Genomic DNA, 17644 nt, shown 5'->3' with positions numbered 1-17644 from the left:
ACAACACACACACACACACACACATATACACAGCAGAATCAAAAGCGGTTTTTAATATCGTACATGTATGATGTATATAATAATATATAATATATATATTATTTTTGAATGGAAGTCTGACTTCGACTATTATTATGGGACACAAACCAGGTTAAATTCGATTTAATGGAAAATATTATTACAATCCGTAGCACGAGCTATAAGAACCATTATATTGCATGTAATTTTCATCACTATGTCTAGAACAATTTGTACCGTATAATAACATATCGTTATTGATGTTATTTCTTTCTTTAAGCGCCGCGCCATTTACTAATAGACGTTATATTATATTAAGGTGCTCATGCGCATATTATATATCGGACACAAAATTTATTGAAAACATTTTTAATAGAATTTTGCAAATCAAAAAATTCCATTGCAATTTTTTTATATATTGAGGGCTTTTTGGTATTACGCGTGAGATATGGTTCACGTTATTTAAACATTAATTTTTTGTCACAAATGATCTACTCGGGCACGTGTATAGGTACTATTTACTGTATATATAGCGTTGTGTAGGATTTATGAGTGTTGCTTGTATACCTAATAATTGTTTCGGTTATATTAATGAGTCTAGGGCTCGTCTAAGTCTAAGTTCACGACCTAAAAGATGCCTCAATAAGAATGCATTTATGCAATAAAAACAGGGAAAATATGCACTAAAAATACGCGGATTAAAAAAAAAAATCGTAAACAATTTTTTAAATTGTAAGAAATATCCATTCATATTTTGATTACTAACATTTTATGCACTGAAAAAATATAAACTAATGTATTTTTCATCAAATTTTAGTTTTTTTTATAGAATTTTAACAAAAAAAAAAAAAAAAATTCTTGTTAATATAATAGTATCAATTATCATTAAAGAAATTAAATCACAAAATCATGAATACAATGCCCAATAAAATAGAAAAAAAAGGTGGGTAAGTGGATGTCGCTCTGCTGTACAGTAGGTTACAACTTACAAGTGGGTCACTGTATAATGGATAGTATTAAATTTGAATTCAATGATATAATATCACTGTATACGAAAAACGATTCTGAGCGGAGACGGTTTGTCAGTCTAGGTATTAGACATACCTATTATAAGTATACTTATCTATAGTATTAAAGTAATTATTTATTTTAATACAAAATATTTTTATATCATATATTTAGAACAATAATCAATATATTATTATTAACTACTTGTTTTTACATTGCCTATTTATATATATAGGTACCTATCTATTTTCCATTGAAATGTTACCAAAAATATTTTTCACTTTTCTCGTGGAATATAATACTATAATACAATAGGAACAATACACATACTGAGTACTTTAGCTACTTACCTATTATTTGTATCGTTAGGTACATATTTAAGCCTATATATTGTGATAAAAAATCAATACGCAAAGTAATACTATAATATTGAACCATTTACTATTATACCTATAGATGTTATTAAATAATTAACACTGTTTGTAAAATGTATTGTACCTACTAAAATATTTTAATTTTTGATTTCTATATCAAGATTCATGCCAATAATATATTATAGTTACAAATGTGAAATGTACAGTAAGTGTTTATATTGTGAACAAATGTAGATGGATACCAAATAAATAAAACAGTTGTCATTCGTTGATATTATTATAATGACATATTATTCACATGTTTCTAAAAAATAAGTCACGTCGTATAACGTAACAACTTTATAGTACCATTATAAATCAATCACTCGAAAAATACACGTTTAATCCAAAGCTAAAAATAAAAACTATTTTGTTTAATTTCTACCATTCTTTTAACATTCAGACGCCATCATTACGTAATTAGGTCGTGTACCTACGCCTGTGTGTCCGAATAGATGATACGGCAGTCGTGCTTTAGTTAATGTCCTTAGGATTTTTTTTTGTAAGTGAGATTAAAAATGATATCTATGTCCTATATGTTCATAGCGAAATGCAACCATATAAATTATATGTGATTTTAATGTGTTTAATCATAAGTCATTACGAATTAGTGCCTATATTACAGGTAGGTACAAATAACTATGCGTATAATATCTTTGAACGTAGGGCATAATATAGTATATACATATTATACCTACTATAGATGTGTTAAATATTATAATATTATGACAACAAAAAACACCACCTATCTTGAATCCGAATACTTACATTGGCAAATAGTAATAACTCGAAAAAATTTGAATAAAATTTGTTAACCTTTCAATTCGAGTTCATTACATGCATATATAGTGTATATTTACATTTTACAAGTGCGATTTAGAAAATTTCAAATTAACATTCATAAATCGTAAATTACGTAGTTACGTAGGTATAGGTACCTACTTATAGAATCTAAAAATGTTCTCGATAATAATAGATTATGTTCATTCAAATACGTGCATTAGCATACCACAAACCCGTGTAATTTATGTATAAAATTACGAATATTTGTCATTCAAAAACAATCCCGAGTATGCCAATGTTAATGAAAGTAGTATTCGTGTCTTAATCTATTATGGCGATGTTCAGATACGATGAATATTGAATACCAATAGATATTATATTATGTACCTTATAACTTATAAGTAATAACCATCAGCGATCGTAAAATACAACAACAAACGTGTTTCCGATTTGTTGTAATAATTATTACCTATAAATTAATAGAATATAATTTATAGTAAAAATAAAGATAGGTAGGTACATCTACAAAAACCACCTTATTATAATATTTCAGTTATTCGGTAAAGCTATACACGTCATAATACAAAATATATGATACAACGGGGTAGTCAAAATAATTTTTCTAAATAAAATAATTCTAGATTAAAAAACCGTAAATTTCTTTAAATAAATATGTATTGTTATTCTTATTTCTGGAATGTAAATAAGTATTGCTTTCAATATCGAACAACGTAGAGTTTTAATATAACAACATATTATGTTGAAATCATATAGTGACAATGCGACATTGATGGTAACTAATTAGTTATACCTAACCTAACATTATGTTATAATTACGTGTACCGTGTACCTACCTATAAATAAAGAATAAAAATAACACAACTGGCCCTAAGGAATGTAAAATAAAAAAAAATGTTTACTATTATAGTAATTGTATTTATAAAGTTTATTTATAGACACTCGAAAAAAATTGATCTACATAACTGGAATACGCGTATCAATAATAATACCGGGTGTCAATTATTTTCTCGTTGGTCGTTTCAATCAAATTTAATGTGGTCACAGCGCTTCAACGATTATAATACATATTATAAAATATAGTCATTAAAGTATATAGTTATTATAGTAGGTATATACAAGCTATATATATATATAATAGTAACGAATTACCTGGTATTCAACCAGGAACATAAAGTTTTCTGAGATAATTTCGGTGTTCGGACAGCAGGTATCCGTCCGTGTGTACGGTTCATCGGCCGCGACTTCCTCATTATCTCATCGCGTCTCTTGTCTTATATTTAATGTAAGTAAATAATTGTTCGGTCACAGATTCCTCGTGGATGAAAAAAAAACCGTAAGTGTGTAGTTTTTCCTTAAATATTATTAAACACGCGTTAAGCGTGGGCGGTCGAGTGCAACACAACGCCATATTGTGCTTATGTACCGGTTAAAGGGTCCTCCTTTGGTTACAACGACCGCAGAAACAATGATATTATTCTCCATAGTGTACGTCCGTTCGACATTCGAGTAGCTCAACTCATTACCATGTTTTTTTAAATTTTTTATTTAACAGTGCACGTATCCATCATGAATGTAGGAAGCGTTGTTGAAATGTCGTTAATCGGTTTCCCGTATCGTGTTACCTATACAACTCCCGAATAAAAAACTTTCGGTCATAATATTAAAACGAAAATAAAACGCATGATTGCCGGTCTCGCGTCGATCGTCGCCGTCTTTTTTTCGTGTTATTATAATGTGCACAGAGAAATTTTTCACAAAAGACTCAAATTGACGGTATTTTTAAGAAGGAACATTTTTTTTATTTAATTTGAATTCACTATACTTAATACTTAAAAGTCATTAGAATAGTTGTACACTGCTTGTCTGCTTATCAAAAAAATCATAGTTTTTAATATTTATTTTTTTTATCATTGATGATTAATTCATTAAGTTTCCTATTGCTTGTTTGAATTTGAATTGTACATAAAAAATTATAACTGAATTCTATCAGTACAAATTAAAGTTTTCATTATTTCATCGAGATAGCACAAAAGCACAAAAATGAGTTCATCTAATATATAGGTATACAATAAACACTTGAATACGCATAATATAATACTGTACATATATGAATTATTGTATTATATAGATACGTATTATAGTAGTGGGTGCATTGTAGTAAGTATGATAGTAGTAGAAGTAGTAGTATTAAGTACAATACAGTAGTAAGTATATAGTAGTTATAATGCTAGTATACAGCTTACGTTACTGGGATGGCAAAAAAAAACTGGTCGGCGGATCGGTCAAAGTCGACGAGAAAATAGGGATGTTGTGTCACAGATGCAGAGTAAAATAACCCGAGCAATCGCGAGCGCGTACATAAATCAAGTGGCGATCAACGTTATAAAAAAAAAATAATAATAATATGTTTCGCTCATATTGTTGACCTTTTAATTGGACGGCCGCGCGTCAACAGCCTCTCGTCTGGACATCATCATAACGTACGTACGCACATATCTCTATATAGGTACATGTATATTATACGAAAGCGATCTCCGCCGTCGCCAACAGAGACCGTAGTGCAGCTACCGTCGGGGGTTTCATACGACCGTAGCGGCGGAACCTGTAATGAACTATCCCGCCGCCGATATACACATTTCCATAAACTTTATATCGTTTCTTTCGTAATGCGTGTCATTTACTCCTCTCTCTCTCTATCTGTATATCTATATAGGTGTATGTGTGTGTGTAATACGTGTGTCGCGAGTGTGTATATAATTCTTTATTATGTACGACAGCAGAATTACGATCGTATGGAGGAAAAAAATGAGGCTGTATATATTTTATATGCCTACACGTGCGAGTTGAAACGTTGACGGTATTTCCTATTTTTTCTTCCCTTCACTCTCTGGGCTCTTCGGTATAATGATAATATAACATCGACGTTTTTTTATCGCGACTTCCAGTAGGACGTCGTCGCATCTTCGTCTGTCGTCTTGCATTGCGTCTGGTGCAGTCGATCCACTGCAGCCCACCTCGACACAGATGAGACGGGCGTGCACATGCAACAATATCGACGAGGAAAAAAATTAATAAACGATAAACGTCGCACTGCAGTACATACGTCATATTGTTGTAGGTATATACCGGCTGAGACTGACAGGTATCTAGAGAGAGCGCGACAAAAATTACGCGATTTATTTTGTTGTGTTAGCATTTCAATCACATCTATAAATTATAATAGTATAATATATAAGTGGTATAAATTATAATCACAGTTGTAGTCAAGTTGTGTGTTTATAAACGGGTTTTTGATCGATTGATAAGACGTATCAAAGTTTTTGGTGTCTTAAACCCTCTGTTGAACTATCTCGGACAACAATCTATGTAATTACCTATATTACGTACCTATATTTTGAACTACATTTATTATATTATATCGTATATAATAATAATCGACAAAGTGCAGCTACTCTCAAATCATTATTCTAAATCATTATTCAAGGCGTTTCAACTTAAAATTAGAGGTAAATCCTACAATTTATATTGAACATATTTTTTTCATTTCATAACACTATACAAAACACAGCCATATTATTTGATTTGAATTATTGCTATTATGATCGTTTCGTAATAGGAAAAATGTGAAAACACACGTACATTGATTTAATACTAATCTGAATAAGACAACTGACCATTATTTGTAAATCAAACAATTTGTCATTGACATACATTTCAACTTATGATTTTTAAGGCGCGTGAGATTTAAACCTAAAACAACTGAATTATTTTACAACACACTCTTAAAAATAATAATAATAATTTTTAAAGGCGATATAATAAAGTGTTGCTAGACATAATTTAATGTAGGCAATGTTCAAGTGCGTACTAGATCATTAATCACGAAGTTAATATGCAATCACAATGATGTACGTTTAAAAATCTCTGAATATTGCTCTAAATACGATTGCATGCACTTGAAACGATATTCTTGAAATTGTATACAGTTGAGTAATAATGATTAGTGTCAATTATTTTATTTCAAAACATATATATAGTGTCATTGAACGAACGTCGGGAGGAATATATATTCAATTTATTATTTAATATTTATGTGTACATGTATATGAAACATTCGAAAATTATAAAATCATTTTCGGATGACAATTATTATGTAAATAATTTGAACCTATTAATATCAACGCGAATTTGTCACACGCCATTATTAAATCATTGTTATCATAATATTATATAAGTGTTTAAAGTTAAAATTCATATTCCTATTATTATATGTACCTACCTTAGTACCTATATAGGTACAACTGCTGCAGTAGTCGTTCGTTTGCGAATAAGTTTTAACAAGCTTGCATCACGATATGTTGTACAACTATAATATTATATATTATTCTCTACCTATTACTTTTTATCCTAGACCTAAATGCATTAAACTTATATATGGATAATAATATATTTAGTATTTACCTACATTGTTTTACGGAATCACGCTTATGAGTCCATCATAACATCAATGCGTTTTAGCAGTGTCAAGTTATATGTTTTAATAACGAACAAAGCACAATATTCTCGACGCAAGTCTGCAATTTTGTTATTTTCATTCAAATAAGGAATCATTTATTATTGTCGATTCTGCGTGGAATTGACAAATCGATTTTTTTGGAACAGAGCAAAAATTAAATATATGTATACAGTCGTCACCTGATGATTCGAACCTCGATAATTCGAAAAACTCCACAGATCGGACTAAACGCTTGGTATCCTGCAGAGAAAACATATATAATTAGAAGAAAATACATATTGTATTTCGGTCCTCTCGATAATTTGAAATGTCTGTCGGTGGTTTTTTGACTTTATTCGTATAATTTTATCAAAATAAACTTCTGCAATGGTGCAATAAGTAAATTAAACAGTTGTTAAAATCGAATAAAACGTAGTCAGTCTGAGTATATGGGTTCCGTAAAGTACAATAGTGCTTGTCGATCGCCGATAAAAAGACAGTGATTACGGCAGCTGAAGCTGGGGAAAAAATCTTACTACGTTGACATATACAATAATACACTTTTATTAACATATACAATAATATATTATATTATTAAATGTAGAATTAAATGTATGATAAATTAAGTAATATATAATAATTAATATGTAAAGTAATAATGTATGTATGTAATAAAATTGTCATTACCGAACACTTGGTAAATCGGAAACCTCTATAAATCGAATTTTTAGCTCGGTCCCCTGAATTACGTTCCTCCAATAAATTAATAAAACCGTTTTGGTAAGGAAGTATAAGGTAACATTCAATATGCATAGGCAATACCTATTTAAATTTAATTTTGTTATACTTGTACATATAGTAGGTAAATATAATATTACACGTAGGTACTGGCATACTATTTGTTAGTCATGAGTTCGCTATATAATTGCGGTATTTCCTATTTCAGAGCCTGAGAGAAGGATGTCTAGTGGCGTAGTCATGGTTTTAAATGCGTCCATTTACGATTTTCTTGCCAATTTAAAAATTCTCTGCAGAATTACTACATTTTGAAAAGTATTGTTTAATTGTTTAATTGCGTCTGCCGTATTGTTATGATCTGTGAAATCGATTGTCCGTACCACGCACATGTAGCCAATAAGACTGTAAAAGTACATGGTTTGAGTGTTTTAAGAGTTAAAATAATTAATGCCTAATTCAGTTAGATATTTTATGAAGAAAATCAATGTAATATGTCGCAATGATTCAAAAACTTTACTGAAAATATTATATTATGACTAGGTTGAAAAAAATTAAGTGCTTTTCCGGGAACACGCCCCATATAGATACCTACCTACTATAATGCTACTAACAGCTATGATGCGTTTTTGCATGACATGTTTGATGTTTCGGGTGATTACTATTATACAATCACCCGCCACCACTTTCCTAGCAGCTCCGCTCAGAATATTGTTTGAATGTATTCTCCGCTACAAAAACGTAATCCGTTCAAATTATACGTTGTCAACGCGCGACGAATCGTATTATATATGTATTGCTGTTTGCTGTATTAGTTGTGCGTGTGTCCATACTATTATATTATATTATATATTATGGTATATGGTATACGGTACGTATAGATATCCACGCCCGCTGCAGATGGCGTGTCTGGACCATATTATTGTTATTATTAGGTATTAAATTATTACGCGATCGGTGTGACGTTAATTGTGTACTAATTATTCGGCGGCTTTGCAAAACGCGCGATCGTTCGTGGCACGTCAGTCGACAGAGTGTTCTTGGGATACTGTCGCTGGACATATGCTGGACGGCCAGGACGTACGTTTAATCCACAGGTGGTTTTCAGAGGCCCATCAATTGTTTTTTTTTTGTAAAACTCTGTTTTTATCTTCGTCTCGAGTTTCGGTTTTCGGTTTTAGAAACCTAATCCCTAAATGATATTGTATGCGTGTAATATAGGCGCGGCATATTATAATGCGGTTTATTATTATTAGGGTGTGATGATGGCACTATAAAACCTTTTAAAACCCATTTAAAATACCGAAAAATTAAAAACCTTAAAAAGAAAAAGAAGAATTACAACCTGATACTTATTAAGTTTCAAACAAAGTAGAACATGTATTTGTTCATTTTATATCATTTATTTTCACAAATTTCTAAAGTTTATTTTATTGATGTTATCATCTGAAATGTTTTTTTTTTGTTTTTTCCCTCTAGTTTGATGAAGCCAATGTGAAATAATTACACGGGTAACGATTTACAATAACGCATGATACACACATTTATGTAATAGCCAAAATGTCAAAAAGTCAACTATAGGCTATAGGTAGATAGGTACTGTCTAATACTTCGATATACATACGATTCAAACTTTATAATATACAATAATTATTGTTCTTAAGAAATATTGCGTTAGCTTTAAAACTTCACAGCCTTATTAGTTATTACTTATTAGTCACTAGTCAGTATGATTATTGTTATTATTATCATTATTATATTGTGTTGTGTCTTATCCGTCTGACACTCGGAGGCTGTTAGTCGCAGACAGTTGAGCGCTAATGTATTATAATATTATAGCGCACGCAGAAAACTGGTTACCGACATATAATATACATTTATATGTTAAAAATACGCACACCAATACGGCAATACACTATATACGACTATATTATTATTATTATTATTATTATTATATTATGTTTACGTATACAGTACATACACAGGCATTAGGGCAGCAACTGCGAGTACACGTTACTTTATTTAATTTTTTCTCTGCATTCTTTTCGCGCTATTACATTATTATTACGGCGTATCGATTAGAAAAGCAATTCAAATAGATTATCCGTTTATGCAAATGGCCGTAATTAATATTTTACCGGGCAATTAATAACGAAATACATTATTATCCGAAACTATCAGCGGTAGTTTGTAACTGCAGCAGCGCAACGAACCACAAGTTATTTAAGTGTATAATAATGTATATAATATGTGTGTATGTGTGTGTGAGTGTGCAACTATATTCTTGTCACAATCACATTCCATATTGTAGGTACATTAGGTAGGTATATTGAAATATACTCACAAAATGTAGTGTTTAAAATTGATATCATTTTTATGTCATTGTGATAGGTTATACTTTCAAAAACTTATCGGGATATGATCAAATGTAATTTATTCATTGGAGTAAATTGTGTATAATTATATTATGGCTAATTCTTTCACTTTTTAATAACAATGAAAAGAAATCGATTTGAGTTTTCTTTTAATTATAATAATAGTATACTGAGGCAACTTGCAAACAGTATTGCTACAAGAGTTTCATGCAACAAAACGCATCGTATTTCGCGTTTAATTAATTTTTTTCATTCCTTAATTATTACTAAATTATTTTATCAGTCTGTAGAAAATTAATTCTCAGCGATTTGATAAGATTACTATTATTTTTTTAATTGAACTCAGTTGTTTTGTTACCATACTGTTATTTAGAATTAAAAGTGGCATATACGATAATAGAATTTAATAGCTTCAGGCTCGGAAGAATACGTATCAAACTAAAGATATAAATAACAGTATATTTAAATGTACAGATATCCATTCTTTCATCAACAACAACAAGTCTAATAATTATATGTTATATATTTAAATATTTAATTATTGAAAAAATATATTTATATATTCCAAGTTATCTGCACGATATAATATCGAATACGATATTTAATATAATCAACGTATAATAAGTAATAACATTGAACTTCAGCGTACTAAAATAAATGTCTACAGCTATATACAATATACAATATAGTATATATATACAGTGAAACTTACTCGAACTTTTTTATTAGGTATAATGTTTGTAGAAGGGACCGAGGTAAATGACCATACTTTTAAAGGGTGGCCATTATCCAAAGAACTCAGTTAATGGTAGCTATAAGGTATATAAAGGTACCTACAGGACTATAACACCAGCTATCATAGATAAGTATAAGCTTGAACTCTATAGGCAGTAGATGGCACTAAAAAAATTAACGGCTGCAATTTGTAAGATCCTACTGTGTCAATATAAATGTTATAGCTAGGTACCTACTGTATTTTATTATTATTCCTATTATAATGTATTTAATTAAATTACCATGGTATAATAAGCTAACATTTCTAATTTAAAAAAATGCTTTTTAATATATATAAAGGTATACGAGTTAAAATTAACTATTTTCATCACGCAATTTTATTTTGACCCATATAAAAGTGTTTTGACCGTGGTTAAATGTCTTCAAGACATCCATGGTGTTTACAGCGAATATAGCTTACACCCATCGTTTGCATAATACTCACTTGTTATGAAGGTTTTATAGCCCATATAATATAATATTTTGATTGGATAAAAATGTATGTAATTAAATTTTACATTTATCGTTGAAATTTAAGTATTATAATTTTCGAGATTCACTGAGATATAATATATATTCTTTAATATATAAATTTGCTAAAGTACTGCAGTGGATATATATTTACTAAAAATACAATAATAATATAACGAATGATGATACGCGAATACTTTAAACACTGATATAAAACGGTGATCAGATGCATATAACGTATTATATCGTTTAGATATTTTATTCCGCAATGCAGATATATATGTAGAAAAAAACGATACAAAAAAATTGCATTTAATATCGTGATGTTCTGATAATCATAAAATACACAACCACACAATGTATATTGTATGGGTAATAATATATGTACGAGCATATTTTAAAACAGTTTTTTTTCTACCTATAACCTATCTATACATAATATTTGTCCGTCATATATAATGGCATACCTACCTATATTATATTATTAATATTTATATCTGAAAATCGATTAGCGTTTTAGAGTATGGAAGTAGGTACAATAAATAAACGTGTTCCTTAATCCTTATACATTTTATTCGCTCTATATATTAAATATATTATGTACCTATATAGGCATCTAGTATTATAGATATAAAGTGAATAGTGATCACACACACTTATTAGACAGCTTTTTTTAACAAACAGAAATGCAAACGTTGTGGTGGTAGACCTATCTATCTGTACACCATTGAATTGTTTAACCAACATCGATACTTCCACATCATCGCGGTCGAGTAACGTATAGTCAATAGCAGGTATCACGACGTGTATATCACCTATATACAAAAAAAACTAAAAAACCTTTTAAATACATCACATATAGGTAATATATATGGACATAATTGGCCGGAAACCGTTTGCGGTATACCCGGTATATCCGTAGTACCATGGCTCAGCGTGTAGGTAGGAACACCTCCTATTCGGTTATGATATTATTTATCGACGACGGCGTCGTCGTGGACGCGAGTCGTCATAGTACAGCGCGTATTCGATTAATTCCGTTCATATTATTATATAAATTCGTGTATAATAAAATAATATATCGTATACACACACCCACACCGCCACCGCGTTTATATCCGATCGGCGCTGTAGCGTAATATAATAATAATAATATATTTATTATATACGTATTATATTATAGAGGTAGGTATATCATTTCAAAACATATCGTATAATATTATATATGTATAATACCTATAATAATAACAACACGTGTTTTATTCGATTTCGGGGCCGCGGGCGCCGCCGTCGCCGCGAGACCCGCACGCGTATATATAATATTATATAGTCGATATACTATTACACCCGGAAGTGTGTGTCCACGGCGAGTCGCTGACCGATCGACCGCGGCGCACGCGTTACGTAAAGTATATTATAAAAAAAACCTCCCAAAACGGGAAAGGAATAACAAAAAAATAACCGAACGGATTGTTGTGCAGCGCGTACTACATATTATTATGTCGGGTCTCCCTACCGCGCGACGCGCTGGCGGGGTGGTGCGTGGGTGGACCTTGTAAGTTTTCACGCACACGCCGGCTGGAGAGCCGCATACAGCACACTCGTTCGAATTATTATTATTATTATTATTATCGTTTATCACGACAACCGCTGCGCCGGTCGCCGTCGCCGCCGCCTCGAATCGCAGTCGCCGCGCGTTTCCTCCGCCACGCACTCGCGTCTCGTCTGCGGACAGACAGTCTCTCTCTCTCTCTCTCTCTCTTTCTCTATCTCTCTCTTTGAGTGTACGCGTGTGTGTTTGTGCGTCTGCAGTTATTATAATATTATTATCATTATCAGTTTCGCGTGTCAACGACGATTAACGAAAAGTAATATTAATATTATGCGGGATATATTTTGTGCAGCCGGTAACAACCACTAACCGCAGTGTGATTCGTACACGAGCCGGTCGGATTCTGTGGGAAACACGACGCCACCGCGAACCTCGATCGTGATATCCGGACACGGGACATCAATACATCATGCGATGGTTATTAGCGGCCGATCGATCTCATCTGCAGCCTACAGTCGACTTTATCCTGGTATTCGATGATTATATATATTTTACGCTAATATAGGGTTATGTTATATAATATATTAATACAATATATAGGTAATTTACAGTAAACTCTTATTATACCTAAGTGGATATTTCGCATAATCTCGAACTCGATTGAAATCCCCTCGAAATAATTATTACCATTACGATAGAACTTGATATTTCGAACTTTTTCTGTTCTTTTGAGTTCAACGACTTAACGTGATTATATTGTATATATATCATCGTTTTGTTGTCGTGGACTGCAGACTTGTGGGTTTTGTTCAGCCACGTGTGGTCTTGCAAGACCCAGAGGCCAGAAGGGAAATTCGTCGTATTTTATCGCATTTGTAAATGTTTTGTACAGTCTGAGACCAGTGCAGTACTATGTCGAATATAGTTATTTTTCCACCCCAGTGAGCCACTCCGGCTGCGGTATTTATGTACATCATGATATATATGGCGCCATGTCACCGTATAAAAGAAAACGCGATTTCACTACTCGATATTTGTATACAAAACCAAATCGCCACCGTAATTTTCCAACCATAAGTTTTAAATGTTAGAAAATATAAACTCGACATTTTTTTCATGATTTTGAATATATTACTGACCTATCCTATTTTAGATATCATTTTTTAAAACTTCTCACTAGTTTTCAAAAAAATCTAGTGAATAAAAATGTATAAAAACATATTTTAAGTAAATATTTTAATTTTATACAATATGTTTCGAGATATATTCTTGTTTTCAAGCACCACTTTCCGATATTCTTTTAAAATCGCTTATTTATTATTTTTAGATTTCATTGTTTGTGATTAAACAGATTTGAAGGACCATCGTATACCAATATTTATCTTTAAAAATAAGTGCATTTTGTATGTTATACAAATTAATGTTAAATAAAACTTATCCCGATTAAATTACAAACTTTTAAAAAATACATAGATAAAGTTCATATTTTTCTAAAGAAATATTTATAATATTACGTACTTATATAATGTTGTTTAAGTCTCAAAACCAATAAAATATGCTTATACACCTCAATGTATGTGTAGTGTGTACTTACCCTATATACCTATAATATATATTTATGGTATTGCAGTCAATTGTATTCAATGTATCTATATGATAATTAACACATTTAAAATCACGTGCATAGAATTCCGTAAGTAGAAATATAAGCAATGTACCGATTTATGAATATTAATATGCCTCCTTTTCAACCAAATTATTTGATTTTTAAAACACATTTCAAAATCATCAACATCACAAATGTTTAGGTATTTTGTTCACGTACGTTTATAATTAATGGTTATAGATTACAGTCTATAAATAACGAGTTTATTATGAAATACATCTAAATATAGGGCTATTTAGTCGAGCATAAATAATGTAATATTCATAGATCGTCATTTATTAACTGTTATTATAAATCTCATTTGTTATCCATTATTCATACTTTGTTGGTACGGATGTTAATTTTAACACTAGATTTATAATATTCGTTTTACTACCGTAATACAAACTTGATACTTTACAAATATACATACTATTTATTTAAAATATTGCATGTTGATCATTATAAATTAATCTATATATATAAAAATGGAGACAAAAATGTATAACAATTCATCAATCGAGAACGGCTTGTCCGATTTGGCTCAAATTTTTTTTAAGATGTTCGTAACTGCCAGGAGAAGGTTTTTACGAAATAAAATTTTAGGAAAATCCACCTGAAAGGTAGAAAATCTCAAATCTGTATGTCAAAAATACAACAGTGGCGCAACAGTGAATTATATTATATTGGTTGCTATTTGTTAATCGGGCATGTTTGTTGATTTCATATAATATAAAAAATGAATCGCAGAATGTGTTGCTAAGCGCAATAATTCTACTGTACGTGTGTTGTGACTGAACTCCTCCTAAATGGTTAGACCGATTTGAATGGATTTGTTTGTATGCGTTTGCGTTTATTTATCTGATTTTAGTACGGTTAGGTTAGGATTTTGTATTAATTGATTATATCAATCCACCATAGGTAGAATACGCCAAACTTGGTATAACTTTGATACTTTAGAGTTAAATCATACACTATGGTACATACAGCACGGGGTCTGCGATCTATCGCAGGTAGATTGCCTACCTGATAATGTACTGCTGCGAATCAGAATTTTTATTCCGGGCAACGGAAAATTTAAGATTCATTTTGAAACCATACACCGAATATTAAATAACGAATTGAACAAATTTTGAGTCACATATAGTTGGTACACTTAGGGCCAGTTGTACAGTCTGTGATTAAACTCCGATTACGCTTAATCAGCTGATAACAGATATTTAACCGGCCGGGCGATTGTAAACTCGGCCGAGGAAAAAAAATGTTCAAAAGGTCTATAGTAAACTCGGCCTCTGTTTTTTTCAGGTAAAAATAATTTAGGTGTAAACTGGGCCCGGGGTTTTTACAGGTAAAAATGATTGACGTGTAAACTAGGCCTGAATAAAAATATAATATGTATAATATTTTTGAGAACAATAATTTAGAGGACACCATGTGGAAGTAATAATCATTATCCTCCAAAAATTATTTTCATATTTTTATTCATAGTATGAAGTTCGTATATAAATGTAGAATTCACTAAAATTGTGGAAAAAATTAAGTAATATATTTCAGTATTAAAAAATATAAGTAAAATGTATCCATGTAAAATTATAAGTGTACAAAAGTGTTCAAATATAATTAAAACTGTAGAGCAATAGTAAATAATGTAAGGTTATATTATAATATAAATCTATTTTTTAAGTAAAAAGCCATGTGTTTGACGTACCTATTCACTCACCGATATATACACACCGATACATAGGTACTATTCGTTAATAACAAATTGTGGGGCCGAGTTTACAACCGTCCTTTTTTATCATTTTAAATTTCCGGGCCGAGCTTACATTTGCCCAACCGGCCAAATTCGGCCGGTTTAACTGTGATTAACTTTAATCACAGACTGTATAACTGGCCCTTAATGGGCAACGAAGTGCACGGGTTCAGCTAGTATATTATAATAATAATAAACGAAAAAAATAAAATTTCATAAATAAAAATAATAATATTTTTGTCTAGTCTCTAATAAAATGGCTTATAACATGTTTATTTCAATGAATTACGGATAATATAATATGACGGAAAATTAATTCCACATAAGTATTATAGTTTATAGATGTAACATATTAAAAAAAATAAAAGAAACAATAGAAATATAATTAGTATAATTTGGTATTAAGAACATACCTAATTATTAATAGTGCATTCACTTTTTACAATGCAAAAGTATTGCAAACATTTTCGCAAACATAATGTTCATGCTCTGTCAAATATAAAATTAATCCTACGCTGGAGATAATATAGTTACTAGATTTTGAAATGTTTATGAATAGAAAACATAATACTATATATGTAAATTATTACGTCTTAAGTTTATGATATTACGTTACTTTTATTGTTACTATGTAGCATATTGTGTTATTACAATTTGTTTAATATTATATTATATTATTATAATATTCCACAGTAGGTATAGGTACTAAACTATTACACTAATACTACAACGCGGCACGCGCTATTTAGATCTTATAAAATGTTAACGCTCTTTTTTTTTATTAATGAAATATGTTTTTATAATGACGTTTTGAATAGTTAAATATTCATATTACTATGAACTCGGTATGAAGAATATTTTATTATAGCATAAACATATTAACATTGTTAATACCTATAATCACACAATGGGTTTAATCTTTAACTAAATTGATTCCACTACTTGAACGATTTAACATAATATTTTACTGGTTATTCTTTGTTTTATTATGAAGAAAGTCATTCATTGTTATATTGTTTATCCGTGATAATCATAATTATACTTTCAAAGATTAGGGAACATTGATTTTGTTTTTTTATTGTTATCAAATATAAATTATCATCAAATTCAAATAAGTAATAACACTAATTCATCATAATAATATTGTTATAAGAAATTTAATTTATCTCAATAATTAATATCAATGAGAATAAATAAAATGTTAAGTAGGTACTTCAGTACTTAAGTACGATATTATAATTTATAGTAACACATATTTACAATTAATATGATATAAAACAAATCTGATTTCCGTGATATATTTATCGTTGTCGTCTATAATATAAACGACATCTCAAATTAAAAATACTTAACATAATATGTCACAATAATAGAAAATATAGCAGTAAATGGAATCATCAGAATTGGAAACTATTTAAGAGGATGTCAGCGCACTATTCGTTTTCTCTCTCTGGCCCACGCGCAACATAGACAAAACGCGTTTACGCAAAATCATTTTTTTTTATTCATTTAAGTAATCTTAGAGTAAAGTCACCTATTACAAAAAAGATAGAGAATAATATTTTTGAGGGAATGACATATCGATTTTATATTTTATTATT

The 17644-nt window shown here is 30.3% G+C and overlaps 1 protein-coding gene across 4 annotated transcripts in view; it reads left to right on the top strand.

Moving 5' to 3' along the window:
- LOC100574713 overlaps positions 1–17644 on the top strand; it is a 53499-nt gene that overhangs the window by 10979 nt on the left and 24876 nt on the right. The window contains exon 2 of one of the 4 annotated variants that reach the window (XM_029488243.1): positions 12998–13174. The exons of 2 other annotated variants lie outside the window; for them this stretch is intronic. The gene's annotated coding sequence lies outside the window, so the exon portion shown is untranslated. Of the gene's footprint in view, positions 1–12764; positions 13175–17644 lie in introns of those variants that run through there. One more of the 4 variants, XM_003246615.4, reaches the window with a different exon arrangement.

This window comes from Acyrthosiphon pisum, chromosome A1, assembly GCF_005508785.2.
Source record: "Acyrthosiphon pisum isolate AL4f chromosome A1, pea_aphid_22Mar2018_4r6ur, whole genome shotgun sequence".
Lineage (NCBI taxonomy): Eukaryota > Metazoa > Arthropoda > Insecta > Hemiptera > Aphididae > Acyrthosiphon > Acyrthosiphon pisum.
The sequence above is the reverse complement of the archived record's forward strand: the minus strand, read 5'-3'. Positions and strand labels throughout refer to the sequence as shown.